Source organism: Colius striatus, chromosome 12 (assembly GCF_028858725.1).
Source record: "Colius striatus isolate bColStr4 chromosome 12, bColStr4.1.hap1, whole genome shotgun sequence".
NCBI classification, from domain to species: Eukaryota; Metazoa; Chordata; class Aves; order Coliiformes; family Coliidae; genus Colius; species Colius striatus.
In genome coordinates, this window is record NC_084770.1 from 15,857,600 (window position 1) to 15,879,983 (window position 22,384).

The 22,384-nt window shown below is 37.5% G+C and overlaps 1 long non-coding RNA gene across 2 annotated transcripts in view; it reads left to right on the forward strand.

The window, feature by feature from the left end:
* LOC133626456 (uncharacterized) overlaps nt 1-21,352 on the forward strand; it is a 47,631-nt gene extending 26,279 nt beyond the window's left edge. The window contains exons 4-5 of one of the 2 annotated variants that reach the window (XR_009819534.1): nt 7,540-7,614; nt 20,967-21,352. This is a non-coding gene — a long non-coding RNA (uncharacterized LOC133626456). Of the gene's footprint in view, nt 1-7,539; nt 8,452-20,966 lie in introns of those variants that run through there. The other variant, XR_009819533.1, reaches the window with a different exon arrangement.
* The last annotated feature ends 1,032 nt before the right edge of the window (nt 21,353-22,384 follow it).

The following is a 22,384-nucleotide window of genomic DNA, read 5'->3' on the forward strand; positions in this document are numbered from 1 at the left end:
ATAATCCATCTGGGCAGCCTGTTCCAGTGGTCCCTCACCTGAACAGTGAAGAAGTTTTTCCTTATGTTTCTTTGGAACCTCTGCTGTTCCAGCTTGTACCTGTTGCCCCTTGTCCTGTCATTAGCCATCACTGAGAACAGCCTGGCTACATCGTCTTATGCTCTCAGAACCTTCTTCCAGACTACTCACTGCATGCTACTCCAAATATACCACATATTCCTCAAATGTATGCTCAAAAGGAGATACTAAAGTCCATGCAATTGGCTGATTATACACTTACATTAAAGGTATTAAAGTGCCAACAGTAAACTCATGAGCATAAATCAACAGGCAGTAGCGTTGAGCTTTTGCAGAACAGGCTTTAAAATGGTGAATTCTTCAAGATGTCTGTCTTCCTGAGTGTAAGACTTCTCTCATGCCTTTTGTTTGTCTCAGGGCCTGATCTCCTGAAAGCTTTTTCCTGAATGCTTCACTGGGTATAGAGTTGAGAGCACAGAAGTAAGAAGTATTCTGATCTTTGAGAATTAGCTACAGACTTACTCCCAAAATCCAGTAACTCTGGCAATTGAAGGGTCAGAAGAATTGCTGTGGAGTATTCTCTGCCCTTCTCCTTCCTCTCTGCCACACTCCACCAACCACTCTACACTACCTAATATCAGGTTTCACTGGAAGTCTCAGAACAGACACTTGGCCATGTCTATGTCAGACTCAGGGAGTAATTGCAATGAAATTTTACAGTACAGGTAACATACCTCCAAATTATTGTTTTCCTGAGGGTGCTCATGAAGTGGAAGTAAGGGACAACATCTGCTCTCTCAGTCTCATATTCATCCAGTTTGTGGCCCTTCCTTCTCAGTACAGAGAAGAAATAGAACCACATTTGATGTGAAGAGATGCAGCCTAAGAAACAAGAATTTTTAATGTTTGGACTATAATAGATCCTAAAGTTAATGACTTAGTAGGTCATTTGGAATCATCTGTCAGTTTCAGCCATCTACTGAGAATTACTGCTTTAGTAACAACTAACAGAACCTCGGTTTTCTTAAATTTAGGAAACAACTATGTTACTTCAATCATTCACCTCCTGCACCTATTTATCTCCTTCACATGGCTGAAGAACAACTATGTGCACAAATCTTCATAATTAAAGGAATTTTCCATGCACATTGGTACTTTTCATTTACACAAAGGCCTATCTTCCTTTACCTCAATACTCTTTCAAACATCCTGTAATTGTTTAACAAAACAACATACCTATGTCATGGGCTCTCTATTTATATATGTGTGTGTCTATTCAGACACACAAATTCATAGTTACATAAATATGTATACATATAAATGCACAGAGATTGCTTGAGATGCTTGCTTGGGCCATGCAGTGGCTTGTGTTGGTGTATAATGAAGCACCACTAGACAGAACAGTCACTTGTGGCAGGTAGCTAAGAAATTTCAATAAAGTAAACTCTCAGTATTATCAAAATTATACATTTGGGGCTGTTAGCATGGCCTAGAAAAAGATGAGGACAGGCTCATCTCATTAAATGAGAAGAAATAGTGGAATTAGCTTGAATCTAATTACAAGCCACACTATCTAATGTAAAAACATGACTGTTTTTTCACTCCCATTCATTTTGGCTAGTAATTAGTTTTGGCCTCTAAAATGCCACCCTTTAATCATCCAAACACAGATGTGATTTGCCGTGCAATTTAATCTTGCTTTAATGAAGAACTAATGGACGCATCGCAAATTACTTTCCCTGTTGGAGAAAAATTCTATTTCCTGCTTTTCAAAAGATCAAGAGTATCTTGTGATAATAGCCCAAGCGGCCCTGGCAGCCTCATCGCACAGAGCAAACAAGCTCTTTTACTCAACTCCCAATTCAATGGAGAAAAAGAGGCTACAATTAGCAACAAAGCAGGGGAAACGCGGCATTACAGCCGAATCACTTTCTGCAGCTCAACCCCCAGCAACCACTGCCTTGTTAGAGCCAGGTCTAAAGTGTCAGGAGCGAACAATGTGCTGTGATAAATTACTCTCTTCAAACAGCTGCACTGCTAATTTTCAATTATACACACAAATGGCTCTCAGATTGGAAGAAAATGGAGTGCATGGGGAGAACAGTAGTAGATTTCTATGTTTGTTTGGTGGTGAGTGTGGAGGTGGGAGAGTGACATCCTGAAAAGAAAGCTGTAGCATGTGGAGTTGGTGTTTCAACACCGGATGATGGGCCCTCCCAAATCTTGCAGAACCTGGTGGGTTCCTTTTCACACCTCTGCTAGGCTGATGAAGGAAAAGAAACAGAACCAGTTATATCCATTTTTAGAATAAAAAGCTTTGACCATTGACCACATCAGTACCCTTGGCAGCAGATGCAAAACAGCTGAACATCTTGGAGACACGGGTTCACATCCCAGAAGAGCTGATTCCCTTGCTCAGCTTTTCAACAGAAAGGTGATGGGTTCCATGTGCCATCTTTAAATGGGAGATATGTTGAAGTATGAACCCATGATTCTGTGTGGACATTGATCATGTAACATGTTTGGTGGCAGCACCAGTTTCTCCATGATGAATGTAAAACATATCACCATGCAGTCACGTACTGTGCCACATCCTGATGCTGTTGGAATCAGATGACAAATTCCACAGAACTTACTTGGGAAAAGGTGCTAGTGAAAATGATTAGAAATTTTGTTTAGGTCACAATTTCTATTTTTAAGCATTTGGAATGAAAAAGGCAACATAGAGGTAAACAAGATGTGGCCCAACTTCAGTAAATTGCAAAGAATTGATTTTTTTCCTTGCTCTAAAAAACTTCATAGTCCCATTGAGGTCAATAGGTACACCTGAATTTGGCCCAATATAAGAACGTTTTCATTGATGCTTCATCATCATTTGTTTTCCAATAGATGGGAAACAAGTAACAGAACTCTACAAAATCAAACAGCTTGCACCAAGGTAGAACCATTAGTTTCGCAAAAAAAACCCCAAATGAAAAATGTAGTTGTTTTCCTTGCATTGTTTTGGATGGCCTTAGTTTTGATGAATGACAGCACTTGGGGGTGGGAGGGGAGACAGAGGTGATTTATATACATATTTTTTTAGCCTGCCTAAACTGAGATGACTTTTAAAAACAGCTTTCTTGAAGATTTGATACTCAGATAACACAATTAGATTGTTACTATCACGCTTGATGTCCAGCAAGGAAATATTGCAAATCCTGTCAAAATCTTGGGCAGTATTTACATTTTGGAACACAAAAAGTTACACTTAAACATAAGAAAAAACTATTTCACTGTTCAGGTGACGGAGCAGTGGCACGGGCTGCCCAGAGGGGTTGTGGAGTCTCCTTCCTTGGAGGTCTTCAAGATCCACCTGGACATGTTCCTATGCAACCTGATCTAGGTGAACCTGTTTCTGCAGGGGGGTTGGACTGGATGATCTCTAAAGGACCCTTCCAACCCCTACCATTCTATGATTCTATGATTTTCATAAGGCTAGAGAGAAAAAAGGGCATTTTGGCTGATGGCAGTGGGAAATTTACAATTTGACAAGGGCAATATGTTTCCTAAACCAATGACAAGGTTCCTAAAGTCCTTTACGTGTAGTATAGTCATTTGCCAAAAACAGACACTGACCACAGCTCTCACAAAGGCATGGCAGAGAGAGGAGACCAGGGCATTAAGAGAACCATGCAAAGGTAGATTCTTAACAACTGTAGTTCCTTTGAATTCAGTAGGAAGCAACAGCACAAGTTCTGGTCCATAATGTTTTCACTTCAAATACCTTCATTAGCTTCATACTAACCCTAAGTTCAGCGTGAGTTTTGAAACAGACTTTATGGTAATTGCTGCCTGTAGTATCTCTGAGAGTGTCAAATATGACATATGTTATTAAAATGTTTATGGAAAGGGTTGGTAAAGTCATCAGATCTGTTTTATAAATAGCTATCATTTCAAATGAAATGGGCAAGAGAAAATCTAGTTGATTTTAATACTTTAGAGCCTAGCTTTTTTTCTACTTCCAATAAATGCCAACATTGTGTCTCCTAATTATAAAGCGCATTACCATACAAAAAGGATTATTTTTAAATTTAAAAATGCCAGTCACAATTTAAAATTACTTTTCTCCAATATGGCTCCTCAGAGAAGCTAAAGAGAGAAAAGAAAGTAAGGGGGGGTTGGAATGAGAGGGGAGACAGAGAGGATGCAATATTGAATTGTAACAAGACACTTTTATTTTTTTGCTGAAGTGGGATTTCACTCCCTCTAGTTTATAATCGTTACAGAAATTTAAACCTCAAACCATTTCAGTCCAAGCTTATACTAAGCTTGTTAGTGGTTTCTGATGCTGCATATGATAGTGCTACAGCATTACCATAAATCAGCAGAATTAACTATGATCTTCAGAAGCATGCCTGAAAGTGGGTGACAGAAGTCTGCAATTTGGTGCTCTGAATATTATGATAACATTCTATATTAAATGTTTATAATCTACTTAGAGCTGAGCTTCAAGTATATTTTATATTTGTGCTTTACCCAATATTAGAAATCACAGGCTGTTATGGCTTTCCATGCCTATGTTGTTTGTAATACTCAAAATTAAAGAAAATATAAAAACACAAGGTGAGCAAGTTTGTTTTCCTACCAATGCAATGGTATTAATATTAAGAAGTTAAAGTTTACCTACAGGTTTGAAAATTTAAATGCACCTTGCAGTAAACAGACTTTACTCCTTTCCATTCACATATAAAATAATCTACAGCACTGACCGGATTTCAGAAACTCCATCTTAATACAATTTACAAAGTCTCTGCTGGTGTTGGAGATACAGACTCAATTTTCCTTCCAGTCTTCGTAAAAGTAACATATCTAGATTATTCATCTAAGAGTAAATAACGATGATGATTTGCAGACAATAAAATCACAAACTCAACAGTTTCGATAGCCAGTACAAAAATCAAGGTTGTCACGTTACACAAAGAAATGTTCTGATCCTAAGCAAGTATGATCCAAAATTTTCAAAACCAGTACTGCCTGTGCTAAGTGGGAGATCCCATTTCTCCCCTATTCCAATTACTGTCCTCTCAACCTAAAAATCCCCGAGAATTGGTGTAGCTCGTATTTGTCTATGTACACATATAATTACAACTGGCTGCAGGATAGCAGGAGATGCACTTTTATCAGAATGTCTGCTGATGAGTACAATAGTCCTGCTGCATAAACAGTCTTGAGAGAGACAACAGACTATACCCTCACTAACATTAATCGATAGAACTGTGCATCTTACCAAAAGTAGGTTGAATTTGCACCAGCCAATAATCTAACTTCATGACTTTTCAAGTAATCTTGGGCATGGGCTAGAAAACAAGGCTGTTGTTATTGTTGCAAATTATGGCTGAGAACAGCTTACTTCCCATTTAAACTACCAGAAACTGGAACTAAATAGGTGAACCTGCTTTTTTATTTTTTCTGAAAGTGCCACATTCATATAAATATCAGCAGGCTGAACTTGCTGTGCTAGTTATCAGACATGGAAACAGGATAAGACAAGGAAATGAGACACAGATATCTGACAAATTTTACCGTGTAACAAGATGATTGAATTCTGATTTCAGAAAAGTTTCATAATTAGTGGACAAACAAAGCATATGCTAACAAGTCCTTTGCTTTTCCTGCAACTTCTTTAGACTCCAAATTACTTACCATTTACAGATACAATGACAAACAGAACTAAAATGCAACCTCCATAGTGTATGAGCTGGAGCATAAGCACCCTGCCTGCACACCCTTACACACAGCTCAGGAGGCAGGTGACTAAACCTAAGCAGACATAAGGAGTGTGTCATGTTTGAGGCTGCTCTAAAGGTTGCTCTTTCAAAGCATAGTAGGGCAGCAGCCAAGAGTCCTCAGTGACTCAGTCTTTCAGCAGGAACATTCACTGAGCTCGCTCTGAGCTGTTCAATATGCACAGGACTTTCTATGATCTCAGAAATGACCTCACGTTGCTGCTGCAAGGATAGAATGCACATCAAACAACACAAAGTGTTTGTTAAATATAGAAAAAAGAGAACTAAAGTCAAATATGTTCAGAAATTTGAAATGTATCTTCAGTACTTTGAGTTGATAAATACTGAAAAGGCAATTACCTTCTGCAAAGATCACTTCACAAATAATAACAAGGCACTAAGATCTATTGATCTGTGTGTAAGTGCTGGTCACGCCAGATAGATCTGCCTAGGGACAGCCTAACCAGCTTTCCAGTCTCTTCCTCCTCTTGTTCTTTGACACAAGCACACCCCACACTTGTCTCTGATACTTGTGAAATTTTGTCTACAGTTTTTCTGCTACTTATGTGTTAAATATAAGGCAAAAGAAATTATGTATCTACCTAGTTCATGAATCTTCAAGATAAATTATACTTGGAAATAGGGACAAATCAATATAGCAAAGTCTGTGGATGAAGTTTTCACACATACTCATCATAAAGTGAAAAAGTACTGTGTGCCTCCTTCATTTTTAACAAGGGTAGGGTTTGTAAGCAGCATATTTAGTATTTTGTCTACTCTATAATCTCTTCTCTCCCAGCCCAGATTTCCCACCCCTGCCATACACTCCCCCCCACTTGAAAATGCACACAGTTGCCTATGGCTTCTGCCCAAATGGGCAGGCTTCTCTCTTTCTAGAGCCATGCACAGTTAAATTGTGTTGATTTTTCTGTGGTTCAGTCCCATTACAATTAGCAAATGACCTTGAAGGTGCAGCTTTGCCACAGTTTAAGATGAACCACACCAATGGGAAAACAACTGCACCCCATAATATATTGCAGGTAAAAAGAGAAGAAAATGCAACCTGTCCTTTCATTACTTTAATTCCTATTTAGATTATTTTGAAGGGTCTTTAAACTCTTTTTTACTCAAGAATACACTGAAGTGTACACGAACACTCCAGCAAGTTGGTTTGCTGTAAGTTTTATTAGAGTTTTTAAGTTTCTTTAAGCTGCAGCATTTTCCAAGGGAAGGAGAGCAGGGATTTACCTTCATGACATCCACTGAAATTTTTTTTGTGTGTTAGTATGAAGACTATGAATTAGCATTTTGTGATGTTCCTGAAATTAGAAGCCCCATGAACTAACCATTTTATGATATTTATGCTTTGCTTCATAATGCATTCTCCACAGATGAATCAAAGGGCCAAATGCACATGCTGTTGTGAGATAATAAAGCATGAAGTGGTGTGTGTAGAATTAAATTTACATAAGATGAAAGATGGTGGGAAAGTTTATGATGACAGCACCAGTCAGTGAGCGTACCGTGGTGCTGCCCTCTCAGGAACTGCTGAACAAAATACCACATCACAGCATGAATAATTAAAGCAGTATCTGCGGAGTCAATCAATTTAAAAAGGAAGAAGAAAAGTTTTCCAATATTTTCTTGAGTTTTATGATGAGAGCTATGTCTAGGATCTATATTAGAGTCATTTCCCCACAATAATCTCATGATGTTGTGTAACTTGCTGCTTTTGTGTTTGCCTCTCTCTTAGAGATGTGTTTCACAGTCAAGGGAAGGTCTGTTGGATTAACCTAGGCAGAATCCTACAGAGAGCTCCTGGATTCAGGTGAACCTACAGTTTCTGCCTTTCATTTTCCACCTTTCTACCTGAAGAGTGAAACAGCCTTGTGTCCCTGACCTTGCAGTGTGTTCCAGAAAGCCACTAGAAGGAGGCAGCCTCTACCTTGCAGAACAGTCATTGCAATTGTGTCCTAGTGTGGTAAAGGTACTTCTGCCTGTTCCACTGCCTAACACTCTGTTAGTCTTCAGAGTGCAAAATTACATGGTATTAATTAGTATCATTTGCATATTCAAAGTATGTCACAGATATTAAGAAATTAGTATCCCTCTTACTATTAACATCACAGGTTCTATCTCAGCCTGCTAGCATCTGGGGAAAACTGAGGCATGGAGAAATTAAAACGTTTCAAAAGATCTTCTGCTTTCTGGAACATGTGAGGCATTTGGTTTCAAAGACTTGGCATGTTTGAAGTTTTAAGCTGAAATTATATTCAAGGCATGTGAATACTCAGCCCTTTTAAAGGCATGGCTACTTAGGCACAAAAAAATATTAGACATTACTTCAAAACACAAGTGACATCACCCGTCCTGCCCCTTCCCACCCAGCGTGGGCTCATGTGCCCCATTAGTGGAAGAGAGAAAACCGGAATTCAAGATTTCACAACTCTTACACCTATTCAGCCATAAAACCTATTTAAAGGAGTCGTTATCTAGGAATGATACTTTCAGTTCCATTCCTGATCATGCTGTAGCCATCTGCCAAAGCAGTGACAACCACCAAGATCACAATAAGACTTCTAAAAAGAGAACAGCATCTCTATCTAGTGGTCAGTACGTGGTCTTACCAGCCCGAGTTGAGTGGCTGGTGACAGCTGGAGGAACCACGCCAAAATTCAGAAATGAAACTTCTGAAAAGTTTCCAATAGTATCAGTTGTCACAACTACAGCTTTTCTACAGCTTTTCTGAAGTGAGCAGCACTGAATTTCTCCAGAGCATGAAAGGAAATGTAAGTAATTGCAGGCAGTGAGCAGTATTGCCCCCCTTCCCTTCCATGCACCGAACCCCTGCTGACTGGGGATGGCATGCAAATACCAATGAGGGAAGGGGAGGAGAGAGACTCACACTTTGAAGAGTTTGGAATAACACTGCTGTGTTCAAATCACACATCAGCTCAATGTTGAGGGTTTTCTGGCCTGAAAGTTGTGATCAATCATGATCCTGTGGATAGCCTCACTAGAAGATAGGTGCACTCATCAAGGCACAGTTTGCAGCCTCTAAGTATTACATTAAAAAAGAGAAGGCCTTCCTTGGGCTGATGAGAACAAAGGCAGACCTTTCCAGGTTTTTACCCTGTGCCCTGGTTATACAACCTTTTAGAACAATGACAAGATCATTAAGGTCTCACTGAGTTTCAGAACGCTCTGAAGTTGGAAAATATCTTCACATGTATGTTTCTTAAAGAGATTAGAAAGTAGAACTCTAGTTAGCTTTTGTGTGTCTGTTTTGCTGAGGGTGTTATTCTAAGAGCATGCAGGAGTTGAATGATCAACACTGAAAACCCTGACGCTTCTTTAAATGCCTTATTTTCATTTTATAAGAAATATGACAGCAAGAATTAGTACTGGCTCTTCTATTTCAATAATGGTAGTCATGTTGAAACGACAACAAACATCATTACATTTACATGCACATTTACATAGACAAAAGTTGTCATTACTTATTTTGGTGGAACATTTTATAATTTGCCCTATAAACAAATAAAATCTGTATAAGCTGTTTTTAGCCTTCAGCGGTATATTAACACAAGCAACTTAGAACTAGACTTACTGACACTTACTGGAAACTATCTCCTTCCATTTTTAAACGCTTAAGATTAAAAATATCGTATTTATTTTTTCAGTTTTTAATAACACCGGGAAAATACTTTTTGATCACTTGCTGCAAATAAAAAGCAGATTGTTGAGTGCCCTCAGATGTTGTCTATTTAAATGAAAATGAGAGGAAAATAAAGATGTGTCCATGTTGCCTGTTTTGACTTTCATGTTCTAAGTAGGAAATAAAATGTCAAAAAATAAGATGCAATCTGAGAAAAAAGTACACCTTCTTTTAGTGCATTTGCAACAAAAATTATTCTAATGTTCTTCCACCATATTACCACCTACTTCTGTTCTCACGTCTAGTTTTTGTCTGTGTTCTAGCTGCTGTAGGAATCAAATACTTTGTAGCACCCTGTAGAAGTCTTATGCTTAAAGCCATAAATGCTAAAGTACTTCATACACATATCTGTTGAGCACTAAAGGCAAATAGAAACATTGCATAGGAAAAAGCATTTCCTAACACCAAAGCCGTTAGACTGGCTTTTCTAAGAGTTACTTGTTTGAATGTACAATTGGGTAATGCCAGAAGACTTGTGGCAGATAAAGGAATAGCAGGATAGAGCTCCAGGTATATCATACAAGTCTTCTATAACTAATATCGGATTTAAAACAAAGATGACAAAAGAAGATGATCAGGTAATAAAGCTATAAAAGACAGCCCATGAATAAATCTGCTGTTACATTTGGTTTGGCATGAACATTTTTCATGAAAGGAGGTCTTGGGTCATCATTCCAACAGAGAATGTGGAGGCAGATAACCTAACTTGCTTTAAGATGAAATTTCAGATATTTATTATTAGAATTATGTGAATTATCATTAGAATTATGTAAGTGCAAGTAACAGATTTAGTGGCCTAAGATGCCCCAGATAGTCTTGTCCTAAGTTTCTGTGCTGGGTTAGCATCATAAAAAACTTAGCACTGACATATAAAACTTAGCATTTGACAGACAGGTTAGGCATAAGATGACACAGAATGATCTGGAATGAGAACACCTGCCTGTCCCTATATCACAGCTCTCCCACACTAGCAGGAGTCTGATCACAGCAGATGGTGGGAAAATGTCTGTGCACTAGAATACTGAAGTTTCAGAGTTTTAGATTTCTTCAATTAATTCTTATCTTTTAGACATTCGCTAACAGTGACAAGTGACTGCAAAAGGAACGGACTTTATGAACCACTGTGTGAAGAGTCTTGCAATCTATCTGCCTGAATGTGACCATTTGAATTCTAATCATTACCATCTAATACACTGAATACATGCCAACCACAACAAAGCCAAACCCTGCGTCTGTTTGTGCTGAGCAAAGTCTGAGGCAAATATATTGACTTCAGCAGAACTATATTGCATTTGCCTTAGCGTGGCTGAGACCAGCATTTTCACCTGAGAACTTAACAGTTCTCTTTAACATCAAGTCTGTTTTCAATATTGGTTACATTGGGCCAAGCTCTGCTTTTTAAGTAGAGCACTATATACCCAGATTAGCTTCGCTGAAGTAAACATAGTCATTCTACACTTCTACCCATGCAGTTTACCTGAGGATTTTATTTTCCTATTTCTTAGGGTCTTTAGTAGTCAACATAGCTATGTAAAAGTACTGAATATGGAGGACAATACAAACTTTGCTATCACAGTGAACCAAGAAAAAAAAAAGTCATGTAATATAAAAAAGTCATATAAGTGTGACATACATGAGAGCTGATATAAGAAACTGAATAAGCAGCTGAAGAACAGCTGGACAGTCACCTCACATGGGTCAGGGTTACAAAGGACTACTATCTCTGTCATATGACTTGGGTCAGCGTTCTTGGTTCCAACAACACAGTCATATCTTCCCTCTTTTTTGAAATTCAAATGTGAACAAAATATATTGCCAAGTACAAAGAACTGGTACAAACTAATACAAGCTATTAAAGAAATAGTTCCTGTTAACTCCTGGTACCTGTTACTATTGCCTTTTGAATTAAAAAAAAAAAGAAAATGGAAAGTTTCACTTTGAGACAAACTACCTGTCTGTGTCCTCATCCTCATGGTAAAACATGATCTAGTATTATATGAGATATGGTTTTAGCATAAGTCTTTTACTCCTTCTTCTTGCCTCCAAAAAAATGTGTGGCAAACACCATTTATTGTTAATCAAATGTAAGAGTGGAAAATAGCCTTATGTAGGATGTACCTTTGGGTATCATCACTAAAAGAAAAAAATCTAAACAGACTTCCATGAGGTAGGAGCTGGAAAGCTCCATTTGGTTAATTCAAACAATTGTCACATATTTAATACTGTTTTAACATACTTAGCATATGTGCATAGGTACAAAACATATTTCTGGTAATTAATAGTGAAAATACAGCAAGTAGAGAAGTATGTGGTTTGCTTTTCTTAATTTAGATTAGAATAACATCGACAACAGATTTCTTTAGTTTTGGTATTGTTTCCTTCATAAAGATCTCTCTCAAGGTGACACAGGTGATAAGGCATATGCAATAGATCTAGTATTGGCTGAAATAACATGGGAAATAATTTAGGCTGAAGCTTTTTTCAGTATTGGGGAAAGGTGAGGGAATGCTAAAAACTAAAATATATTCTCATCAGGAGAAGGAAAAAAAAATCATTTAAAAGCTTGTCATAAATGAAAACAATTTACTTGTGCCAGTGTCCTTAAGTGCCACAAACTCTTCTGCTTCTGCTGCTACATTCTCTAATGATATTACTGCATATAGCACATCTCATCTAATCTGTTAGTAAAATCCTAAAGTCACTTATGTCAGTCTCTAATGCAAGCCAAATGAGTCTTCCCAGTAATAAGAAGCTTCGCAGAATTAGTTTTCGTTTTGCAGAAAATTGCCATTGGGGCTGGCACTTTTATCTAAAAATTTCACTCGTGCATAAGCAAAAAACTCATATATTATTTGGTTACATTCCATCAGTATGAGAAATAACATTGTGAGAATTCTATGCATGCTAATGATATATAGAAATCCACCTGCTTTCAGATAAAATGAGTTTAATTTTCTGTTGCCCACTGCCTGGTTGGCCTTTCATAAATTACTTATGCACAGCTATTATTAAAATAGAGGGAAAGCAAATTAGAAAGTCCTCATATCTCTCCACTGGATTTAACCAAGGCAGGGCTGTGACAGCTAGAGTCAGCGTTTTTGAAAAAATTCTGCTCTCTCGAAAATTTTTGCATCTCTATACAATTCTATGCCACTGTTGTAAACGTTCTGACCTGCCTTCTTACCAAATTAACCTAAATCCTTTCTATTTTTCAACATTAATGGAATCCTCTAGAGTCCTGCTGATATATATTAAAATATATTTATTGGTTAATTTGAATTCCAGCATTTTGTACCTCATTTCCCAGTACTTCTGTTATATCTGAACAGCTTGGAGCTTTAGCATTAGAAACTTACAAATTAAGATAAATACATCTGACAATTATCAGATCAAAACAACTTAACTTTCATTGGAATATATGATTGCAAATTTCCCTTCCTGATGAAAGAGAAAATGGGGACTGTCTGCTTGAAACAGTTAATTGGATTTGAAAGTACTGTACATTTCAGCAATCGGTGCAGCTTTTAGTTGGTCAATGGCTACTTGACCTCCTGGTTTTCCAACAGACAATTGGTTTTCATTTCTAGAGAGTCTTTTAAGACCATAGTTCATGGTGACTTTAAGTTTAATTTTCTGTTAATGATATTATTTTGCTCTTTTAAGTTAAAACTTTCTTGTGATGTACTGAGCAGCAGTGGCAATCCCATTACTGTGAGGAAGGACACCTCAAATTGCATTCTTTTAATATGGTCTGTATTGTTATGCTATTTCTAAATGTCATTTTAACACTTTGGGTTTGTATTTCATGTGCATTTAAACTGATAGCTACAGTGCTCATTGAAAATAATACAAATATTAAAAAAAACCCCAAAGCCATTGTGATCACCTGCTCAGTTAAAACTCCCTTTTAAGTAACTGGGTCCTGATTCTAATCAGCTACCAGTTTAATGACTTCCACTTCAGTAGACTGACTCCTGATTAGAAGTGGTGTGGGTTAGTTTGGGCCAAGGACATGCCCTACAGGTTTCAGGCTCAATCTACCCATTTTCAAGCCCATTAAATTTGCATCCATACCATATAATAGTGCATTAAGCTCGTCCACACAGCAGGCAATTTTCTAATGCTAACAACAATTTTGCCCATAGCTGACATGCACAGCGCTTTGCTAAACCCAGCCAATCAATGCTGGCACTGCTAAGAAGTAGTCTCTGCAGCTCTTATACTAAAGCAGCTTTCCTAACGACTTGGAGCAATTATTTCAGAGGAGTTTTTCCACTAAATTTACATTAAATGCATATTAATTTGAGATCTGGCATAGATAACAGTTTATATTGCATTATCAGAAAGGGCTGGAGACTTGCAGTGCTGGCCAGCTCTCAGGCTGTTCCACATCAGAGTCCTGCATATCGAACAGCTACCTGCCACCAAGGGGGGGCATTCTGCTCTGCCTCCCCCTCCATTGCACCAGCTCCCACAGTCAGGCAGTTGACAGAAGTAAACCAGGAGAAAACCATCCGCTTTGTTTTTTTTAGTTTAGCTATCTGATAGCTGAACTTAACTGGTTTAGCAGGAGACTGAGTTAATGCCAGAGCGGTGTAATAGAAGCAGTGAGAGCATACAGCTGGCAAAGGGAAGGGAGAGCAGACAGCTCTGGTAGGCAGCAGGTAGCTGTTAGACTGACTTTGGTATGATGTGAAATCAATTCCCTGTCTCTTCTCAGCACATTTAAATTCCAGTGAAGAAAAAATGGTTTCTCGAGGAGGTATTTCAAATGTCCATCTATGAAAGAAAGCTCTGGATAGATAGGAGAAAAATTATCAGCTGAAAAACTCAACATCTATTGCAAAGAAACTGCTCTAAAAATGGAACCAAAGCTACAAGTGTGGATTCTTTATAAAGCTGAGTAAAGGAAAAGAGAACCAGCTAAATAATTTGTTTACGTACATTTGGTTTATAGGTCTTAATTTCAGGTGACTATAGAGTGAGTAGGAGGTGCTCAGCATTAGGTTCTCTCTACCATAGGTGGCACAGAGCACACTGCCACAGCATTGGTGGTTTTCTGGATGTGCCAAGCTTGTTACCTGGTGATGTAATCCCCTGAGCCAGTGCTCAAGATCTTAAATTGAGTTTTAAGCCATGTTTTGCACAGCCACAAGTAGTACTGTCTGTGGAGAAGGTGTGTACAGAGATAAAAATAAATGTGACCATTTAAGATTTACTTATATCAATAACTTTCATCTCATCTGGGTAATCATGTGAGAAAATCCAAGCAGAGTGCTTGGCACTGAGATCCCATAGAACAACTTCTGTTCACAGGACATTGTGTGTTTATAATCCCTACAGTAATCCAGAAGTTTTTAATTCTTAAGAATGCTTCCTGAAGTTCAGTTGGGGTTGCTAATGTGGAGACTGATTCTATTCACTAATTTGCATTCCCTTGTATGTATCTCTATAGAACAGGATGTCAAACACATCTTGTGCAAGATACCTTATGAATCTTTAAAAGTTTTTACCTGGCTAGAATACACAACATAAATGAAAACAGTTGCAGGTAGTTTTCAGGAGATTCCTAGTGAAAGGCCTAAATGTTTCTAGAATCGGTTTAAATATACACATCCAAAGATTATTGTATACTACACAGATGGAGAAATCTGAAGATGAGTCACATACAAGTCGAAATTGTTTCTAATACGGAACATCCTCAAATTCCTTTCCCTATTAATTTTAGAACATAGACATTTTCTCTGATTTCTTACAGTTCTGTTACCTAATCAAGAGGCACTGGCTCTTATCTAATCACTAAGCGATTAAACACCAGTTCTTGCCAATATCAAAAATATTCAAAAATTTCATTACACAGCTTCTGTTTTAGCTATGAATATTAACAGCTACAAACACTGTTGAATGTCTCTGCTTTTGAGACTTTTAGACTGCACTTCCTTTATAATCTCCAGAGTTACAACTTTGTATCCATCCTGATCCACTCTTCAATGAAAATTTAAATTAACATAAATGCACATGAATCCAGGAATGGTCTTTAATGGAAAGTATATGTTGCAAAATTTGGAATAAAATTGTGAAAATTAGCAGTTAGGGTGTGATGCTGAGTTTCATGCACAAAAATGCATATGCTGTATGCTTGAATAAATTGAAATGCAATGTACTGAACACTACAGAACGCTGCTGTCCACAGTATCTGATCACTTCCCTGCAGTTTCCTATCCCTCCTGACAATTCAGTATCTATAAATCATAGCATAATAGAATGGCTTGGGTTGCAAGGGTCCTTAAAAATCATACCATTCATTTGGACATAACTCTTACCCTACACAGTCAAGTCCTAGGCAGTTCATCTTAAGATCATAATTGGAACACATGTAATGCAAAGGCTTTTAGGCACAGTGATACAAATCATCTGTGATGAATTACTGTAATTTATGGCTTATATTATTTATGGGTGCACGTGGGAATTCTGATCAGGATCCAACTACAAAAGATATTAGACAGAAAAAAAAAAGCTCATCCTTCCTGCCAAAAGTTTGCAATCTAAATAATATAAGTTGTAGACATACCTGTGAGCATAAGACAACATGCTACCTAAATAGCTTGTGAGAAATCCACACATGGGAAGACATTCCCATTAAAAAATGACAGAAAATTTTGAACAATAATGTATTTAAAAGATATTTAAAACTGTTTCCAAATTGTTCTTGAATACAACAATTAAAGTATTCACTTACACGATTTACCCAGATGCAGCAGACAACACTGAGTAAAAGCCAGCTGTGAATTTAAAATATGTTCTGAACACCAAAAGAACACCAAAAACCATGACTTTTCTATACCCTCTCAAGTACAGAATGTCCTGTGCACTAGTAGAGGACATCCTATCCTGTAAGACTGTTGAAATGCTATAATTAAAGGTCTGTCAGAATTTCCATTAAATCCCTGATTTTCAGGGTTTAATTAATATTAACAGTGAAAATTAATGTGAGTAGAATTAAAGCCACTGTCATAGCTCTACTGCATATTAATTCCTGATTTTAGGTCTCTACAACGTGGGACTGATCCAGCTTCATCTCTTCAGGAGAAACATCTTTCAATGTACAATTTCTCACTAGAGACAGTGGATATTTGTCTGAACATAGTGCAATCAGGCTCTGAAAGACGTTTAACATTTATATGGCAAGTTAAATGGACATTTCAAAAAGTCAAGAATTACTGAATTGCATAAAGCTTTGGAAGAAATGTGTTGAGCACAGTTTAAACTCATACACCCTAAAACCAATGAACATTCACAACTTCAGTCAATGCCTTCCCATCATTCAACTCAATGTAAGCTTATCCATTTATCTTTGAAATATTAGTATTCTTTATTGCTTCTCATATTTTTTTCTAATTAACAAGTAAGAGTTTGGCCCCATAATGGAAGACGGGGAATACATGTAAGCATTGTGAAATGGGCTTTCCCTGGAAGCACAAGAGCAAATCACATGTTCTGTTACTGAAACAAAGGCTACTGGCATTCTGCATTTGTGTGCAAATAATTTGGAACACACAACATTTCAAAGATTATTCCCTGAAAATAAACACCAGTATCTCACCATACAACACAAGGAAATTTAATCTATTGCTTAAAAGGATCAAATAAATCTACCTCAGTGTGGAAGTCTAGAGAGGGACTCAGCAGAATACCAGAGGATATTCACTTCTCTTCGAAGTAAATAGTATTACCACTGAAAAATGTGGAAGCGTGAAATTTTCTCAACACTCCTGTGAGAAACAGACACAGAAATACCAGATGTATGCAAAATACTATAGAGAAGGGTGGAGACAGTGAATTCAGAAATTGTTAAAAATGTTAAGAATATTTTGTTTCACATAAAAGCCCCTTTTATAAAATACACATTTCTTTGTCCAGGTTCCAAACTAATAGGTGGCATTATATTCTCTTCTATTAAAAACTCGTATTGTAAACATCTATCACACGCTTCAGAGGTTAATAGTAAAATAGCTTTCAACACTATTTGCTATTAGGACTGCTAAGGAGGTCAAGGAAGTTCATAAGTAAAAAACTTCACATTATAAAGAAAGGTGGGTATTTATACAGGTAATGAAATCTATGCTCTCTCACTACTGAAAAACAAAGTCCACCAACTAAAACCTCACATTATATCACACATAATCATGAATAAGCTGAATGCAAACAGCAGGGAAGATAATCTGTTTTCATCTGGATATATTTGCAGCACAGCACAAAAACTATGAGAAGGTAGGCAACCAAAAAAAGCAAGCTGTTTCTGTTTATACCTAAATGTGGAGATCCACTGTGGTTGTCACTGTGCAGTTCACTAAAATATGTAGTTTTTGATCTGGAGAGCTTAAAAACTAAACAGATAATATGGACAAAATGTTGGAAAAAGAATAATTATCATGGCTTTATTAATTTATAATTGAGGCCATAGTTCCAAAGCAACTAAAACCAGAAAGCCAGGCCCTGGCTCTGCCCTCCCTTCTCTATGGGCTTTCTAGGCCACTCCCTGAGCTGTTCTAGTTCACTATTCCAACATAAAACTATCCCTTCAGAACTCAGCATATTTCAACAGACTAAGATACTGACATGGATCAGTATAGGAATTGACAAATACCTGAGGAAGCAAAGGACACAAACTTGTGGCTGGTTGGGAGAGGATGAGGGGGGGAAGGACTCCTGCTTTGCGATAAGCCAAATACAGAGATTAACTTATTTATTAAAAAATGAAACTCTGTAACATGCATCATATAGTTTTTCTGTTATATGAATAATTAGCTATAAAGAGATCCTGAATAATTTTAGGATGGACATTTTGAGAGACTTTTTAATCTTCAAAGCATGAAAAGTTTGAATCAGTCATCCTGTGAAGATAATAACAAAAATTGTAAGCAGATTTTAGATGGAGCTTCACATTATATGAGGTGGTTGATAGAGATGATAAAAAGTTACAACTTGAAAACTCAAAAGTGTTCTTTCAATTCTATGCATTTTGAAGCAGCTCAACTAATTCATAACTAGAAGCTGAATAGAGCTCCTTCAAGTACACTGTATTGGAGGAAGCCAAATCGAATGCCAATGCTTAAACCAAGATACGAATCTACTTCTGCAGCCCTTAGGAGCTAATAATACTACTCTTTTTGATTTACTAACATCACTATAAGGCAGTACACAAAGAACAGTTGGGCTCTTGATAAATTACCAACCAAACCACAGTAATCTATGCTATTAGTATGGAGTGTATATTGCTCTGCTCTCATAGTCTTTCAGAGTTTAAGGAATTAAGAAACCTAACCAAAACTTCACAGATGGACACAGTTTGCTGTAATCTGTGGCACAATAAGACGTGGAATCTCTCAACCAAAATGGATAAAGCCAATAACTTTGTGTATATCTATTGCCGAGCTATGAGCTCGTGCTAGATTTAAGACGAGTATCACACCAGTCACTTACTCCTCTCTTGTATTCTCTAATGCTGAAGGCACATGACAAACATCTGGTGATCAAAGTGAATTCATGAACTAGGTAATTTCTATTTGGACATTACCTTTTGGCTCCACTTATTCCTGCAGCTGGAGCATTTCCTTCTAGCAGCTCTATGCTGTTTTATGAGCAAAGCTGACAAAACACTGCAGATCTATGAGAAACTTTGAAGGGGGTGAGTGTTAAAGACTTCTACTTTCAAATCAGTACAGCTTGAATCAATGACACTGCTACTAAACAGGCATAATGGAAATTCTGTAAAGCAAAACCTTTGTATGTAACATCAAAACCAGCACAAGGTCCTCTTTCCATGAGCTACAATCACATTGAGAGTAAGGCCAGAGAGAAAAGCAAGATTACTTTGTGTTGATTCGTTGCAAAGTTCACTACGCTATTGGCTTTATAATGAATTTCAGTCATCTTTTCATGTACTTCAGGCTTCATCAACAGGAATGCTACACTGAAAAAAATCATGATTTTGCCACACTGGAACAAGTGAGAAAAAAAGGAAAAAGAGCACATAGATTATTATCTTCTTTTCTGCAAGTGATAATTCATAAAAACATGACTTTACTATAAATTAAACTCATGTTTCTAATGCATATTAAATATGGAATCAGAACTCCTTCAATGGATTTCAAGTTCTTAACTTCCAGAGCTTTGTATTCATTGAAGCAGTTTATTAGTCTTACTTCACTTCCAAACCAGCCGACAAAACACCCTACACAGGTTTGTTTTTTTAAAGAATAACAACCAGGCAGAGATAAGACTTTTTTTTAATGCAGTTTGAGAAAACACCTTGCACTGTCTAAGAACAAATTAAAAAAAAAAAAAACCAGAAGGGAGAAAAGATGAAGGATGCTGCTGGAAGAATGAACATGGATTCAGGTACATGAAATATTGGCTAATTCCGTGGGTAGACTTTGCTTCCTTCAGAAATAATAAATGGGGTGAGACTGATGAATACATTTCCTCTGCAAAGAGAAGGCGGCGGTTTCTGGTACATTGCACCTGTACCACTATGAATTTGTTTAGCTTGTCATTATTTACAGTCTATGATTCTATGATTTTATCTATATTAGTAATAAACAAAAGACAAACAGCATCTTTGGTTGCCTCTCAAGACCAGACATGCGACTCATGTAAGCATGGCTTCAGGCACACACTGAAAAAGCCTTATGATCAAGTCACTGCAGTGCCTTAGTATGTCAGAAGGCCTTCCAAACACGACATGCACACATTGTCCATAGGCACTCTAGACGGCAGTGAGCATGGATGGGAGGTGAACAGCTCAGAAAGCACATCATGCTCATGGCTGCTCCAAGTGTGCTTTCTAAGAGCTAGATATGCTAACCGCAACTGTAGGACTAGGTACAAGCAGTCTTTCCTTAGCTTTTGTAAATGTATAGAAGTACAGGCGCATTATAATTAGAGAATTTATTGCTTACAGAAGCTGTAGGACACAATAGGGGACAGACAGGTTTTATGGCTCAAATTTCCCTGTCATTTAACAGTTACAGTAACTACTACACAGTACTCAGTCCTTCTCCTCTTACATTTAGACTCTGGCTGCTTCTGGTCATACAGCTGCTCGTCTCAAGTCTATGGCTATGCTTTGAATTATCAGGAGTAAATGGACACAGAGGCAGAAAACAGCTGCTTTTACAACAGGTCTTGTAAAGAACTTGTTGCAAATTCTTCAAGAAAATTGTTCTCAGAATTGAAGCTTTTGACAGCAGTTTATCAATTTTACTAAAACTTTCAGAGCAAAAACTATCTCACAAAGACAGGATTTCTGACAAAGGTAAGAAAGAGAGGCCTGGCTAACATTTCAGGGTGTAGGTACTAAGACCAGAGTATCAAAGACAAGCATTCAAGTGAACATAAGGCAGTATTTGTGAAGTTGTAAATACAACATTGTACTTAACTAAAATGCCTACATTTTCCAGACCGTTACCAGTATGGTGCCGCTTGGCTGTTTAAGATTCCTGAATGCTGACTGAAGTCATGACCTTTACAACACTGACGCCATTCACGAAGAGCCATCTTTCCTGAGGAAGTCAGGAGCACAGTGCTGGCTGAAAGCCCAGCACACCTCAAACGCTCAGTCAAGGCGAAGATGTAAATAGGAACTTATTGTAAGCACAGAGAAGCAACAGTTGGAAAGCTGCCTGAGGACCGTGAAAGTGCTCTCACAACATCCATTTGATAATGAAGTTACTCCACTGAGTTCAGTGAAATTATCCTTACCTTACACAAGGGTGAGGGGAAAAAAAGGAAGTTGCTTAAGCTGTAAAAACCTAGCTTGTGCATCTTATCATGCAAATTAAATTAAAAACCCTCATGGAAATACTCCAGAGAACTTTCTCTGCATGTGGCTGCAAGTCATTTAAGTCACTCAGTGAGACGGGATAATGGCCATTACTTTTCACTTGGCCAGTTCATATTGTGACACTAGGAGAAAGGCAGTCTGTCAAGTTTTTGTCTGCAGTGTCTAATTTTTCACCACACTGCTCCTGCCCTCCCTCCATTGTGTCAGGAGTGCATTAGGTGTCGGAAGGGCAATGAGAGACTCAACCAGTGGGTGGAGAGGTTGGAGATGAGAGATTGAATTATATGGAGCCTGTGGAGTCTGTCTGAAAGGCTGTGCTGTTTCTCTTTATGGCTGATATGTATCTATGTCCCTGTGCCATATTACATGGAAGGGATTAGAAATAGGATTTCCAATATTTCAGCTGACATGTCAGGCGAGATCATTTCATGCAACTGTCTATGTTGCAACCTAAATTCAAATATTCTCCCTTTGAAAGGGATTGTATGTATTTTCATCTGTACTCCTATGCTCAGAACCTTATTCTGCAGTGACTGATACTACAATGAAATCAACTTCAAAGGGCCTAATTCGTACGTTATGTTTTGTATCTGTAGGTGTATCTTTCTCACTCTCCAGTGACATAAATGACTACATGAAATGGGAGTACTAAAATAGCTCAGAAATCTATGTAAAATTTGAAAATTCTTTTGTAAATAAAAAAGGGGAGCTTGTTTGTTTGTTTTTAACCACAGTGAAGAAACAAAGAATCAAAGCAACAGAAAAATATTTCAACTCTAAGTGCAAGGTATCAAGGTCACCGACTATAAATATAAATAATGCTGCTGCACATAAATCTTAAACAGCTTACTGCAACTACTAATAAAACTTAACAGTATTTACAAGATTAAGCTTTTTAAAGAAAATTACAGGATCATAATATCAAACAAGATTATGCTATGTCCTATATAATATTTTACTATAGCAGTAACTTAGCAGCAAATAAGCATTTTAGAGATATCGCGTAACTGCTGCATGAAGATGGGAACACTGTGT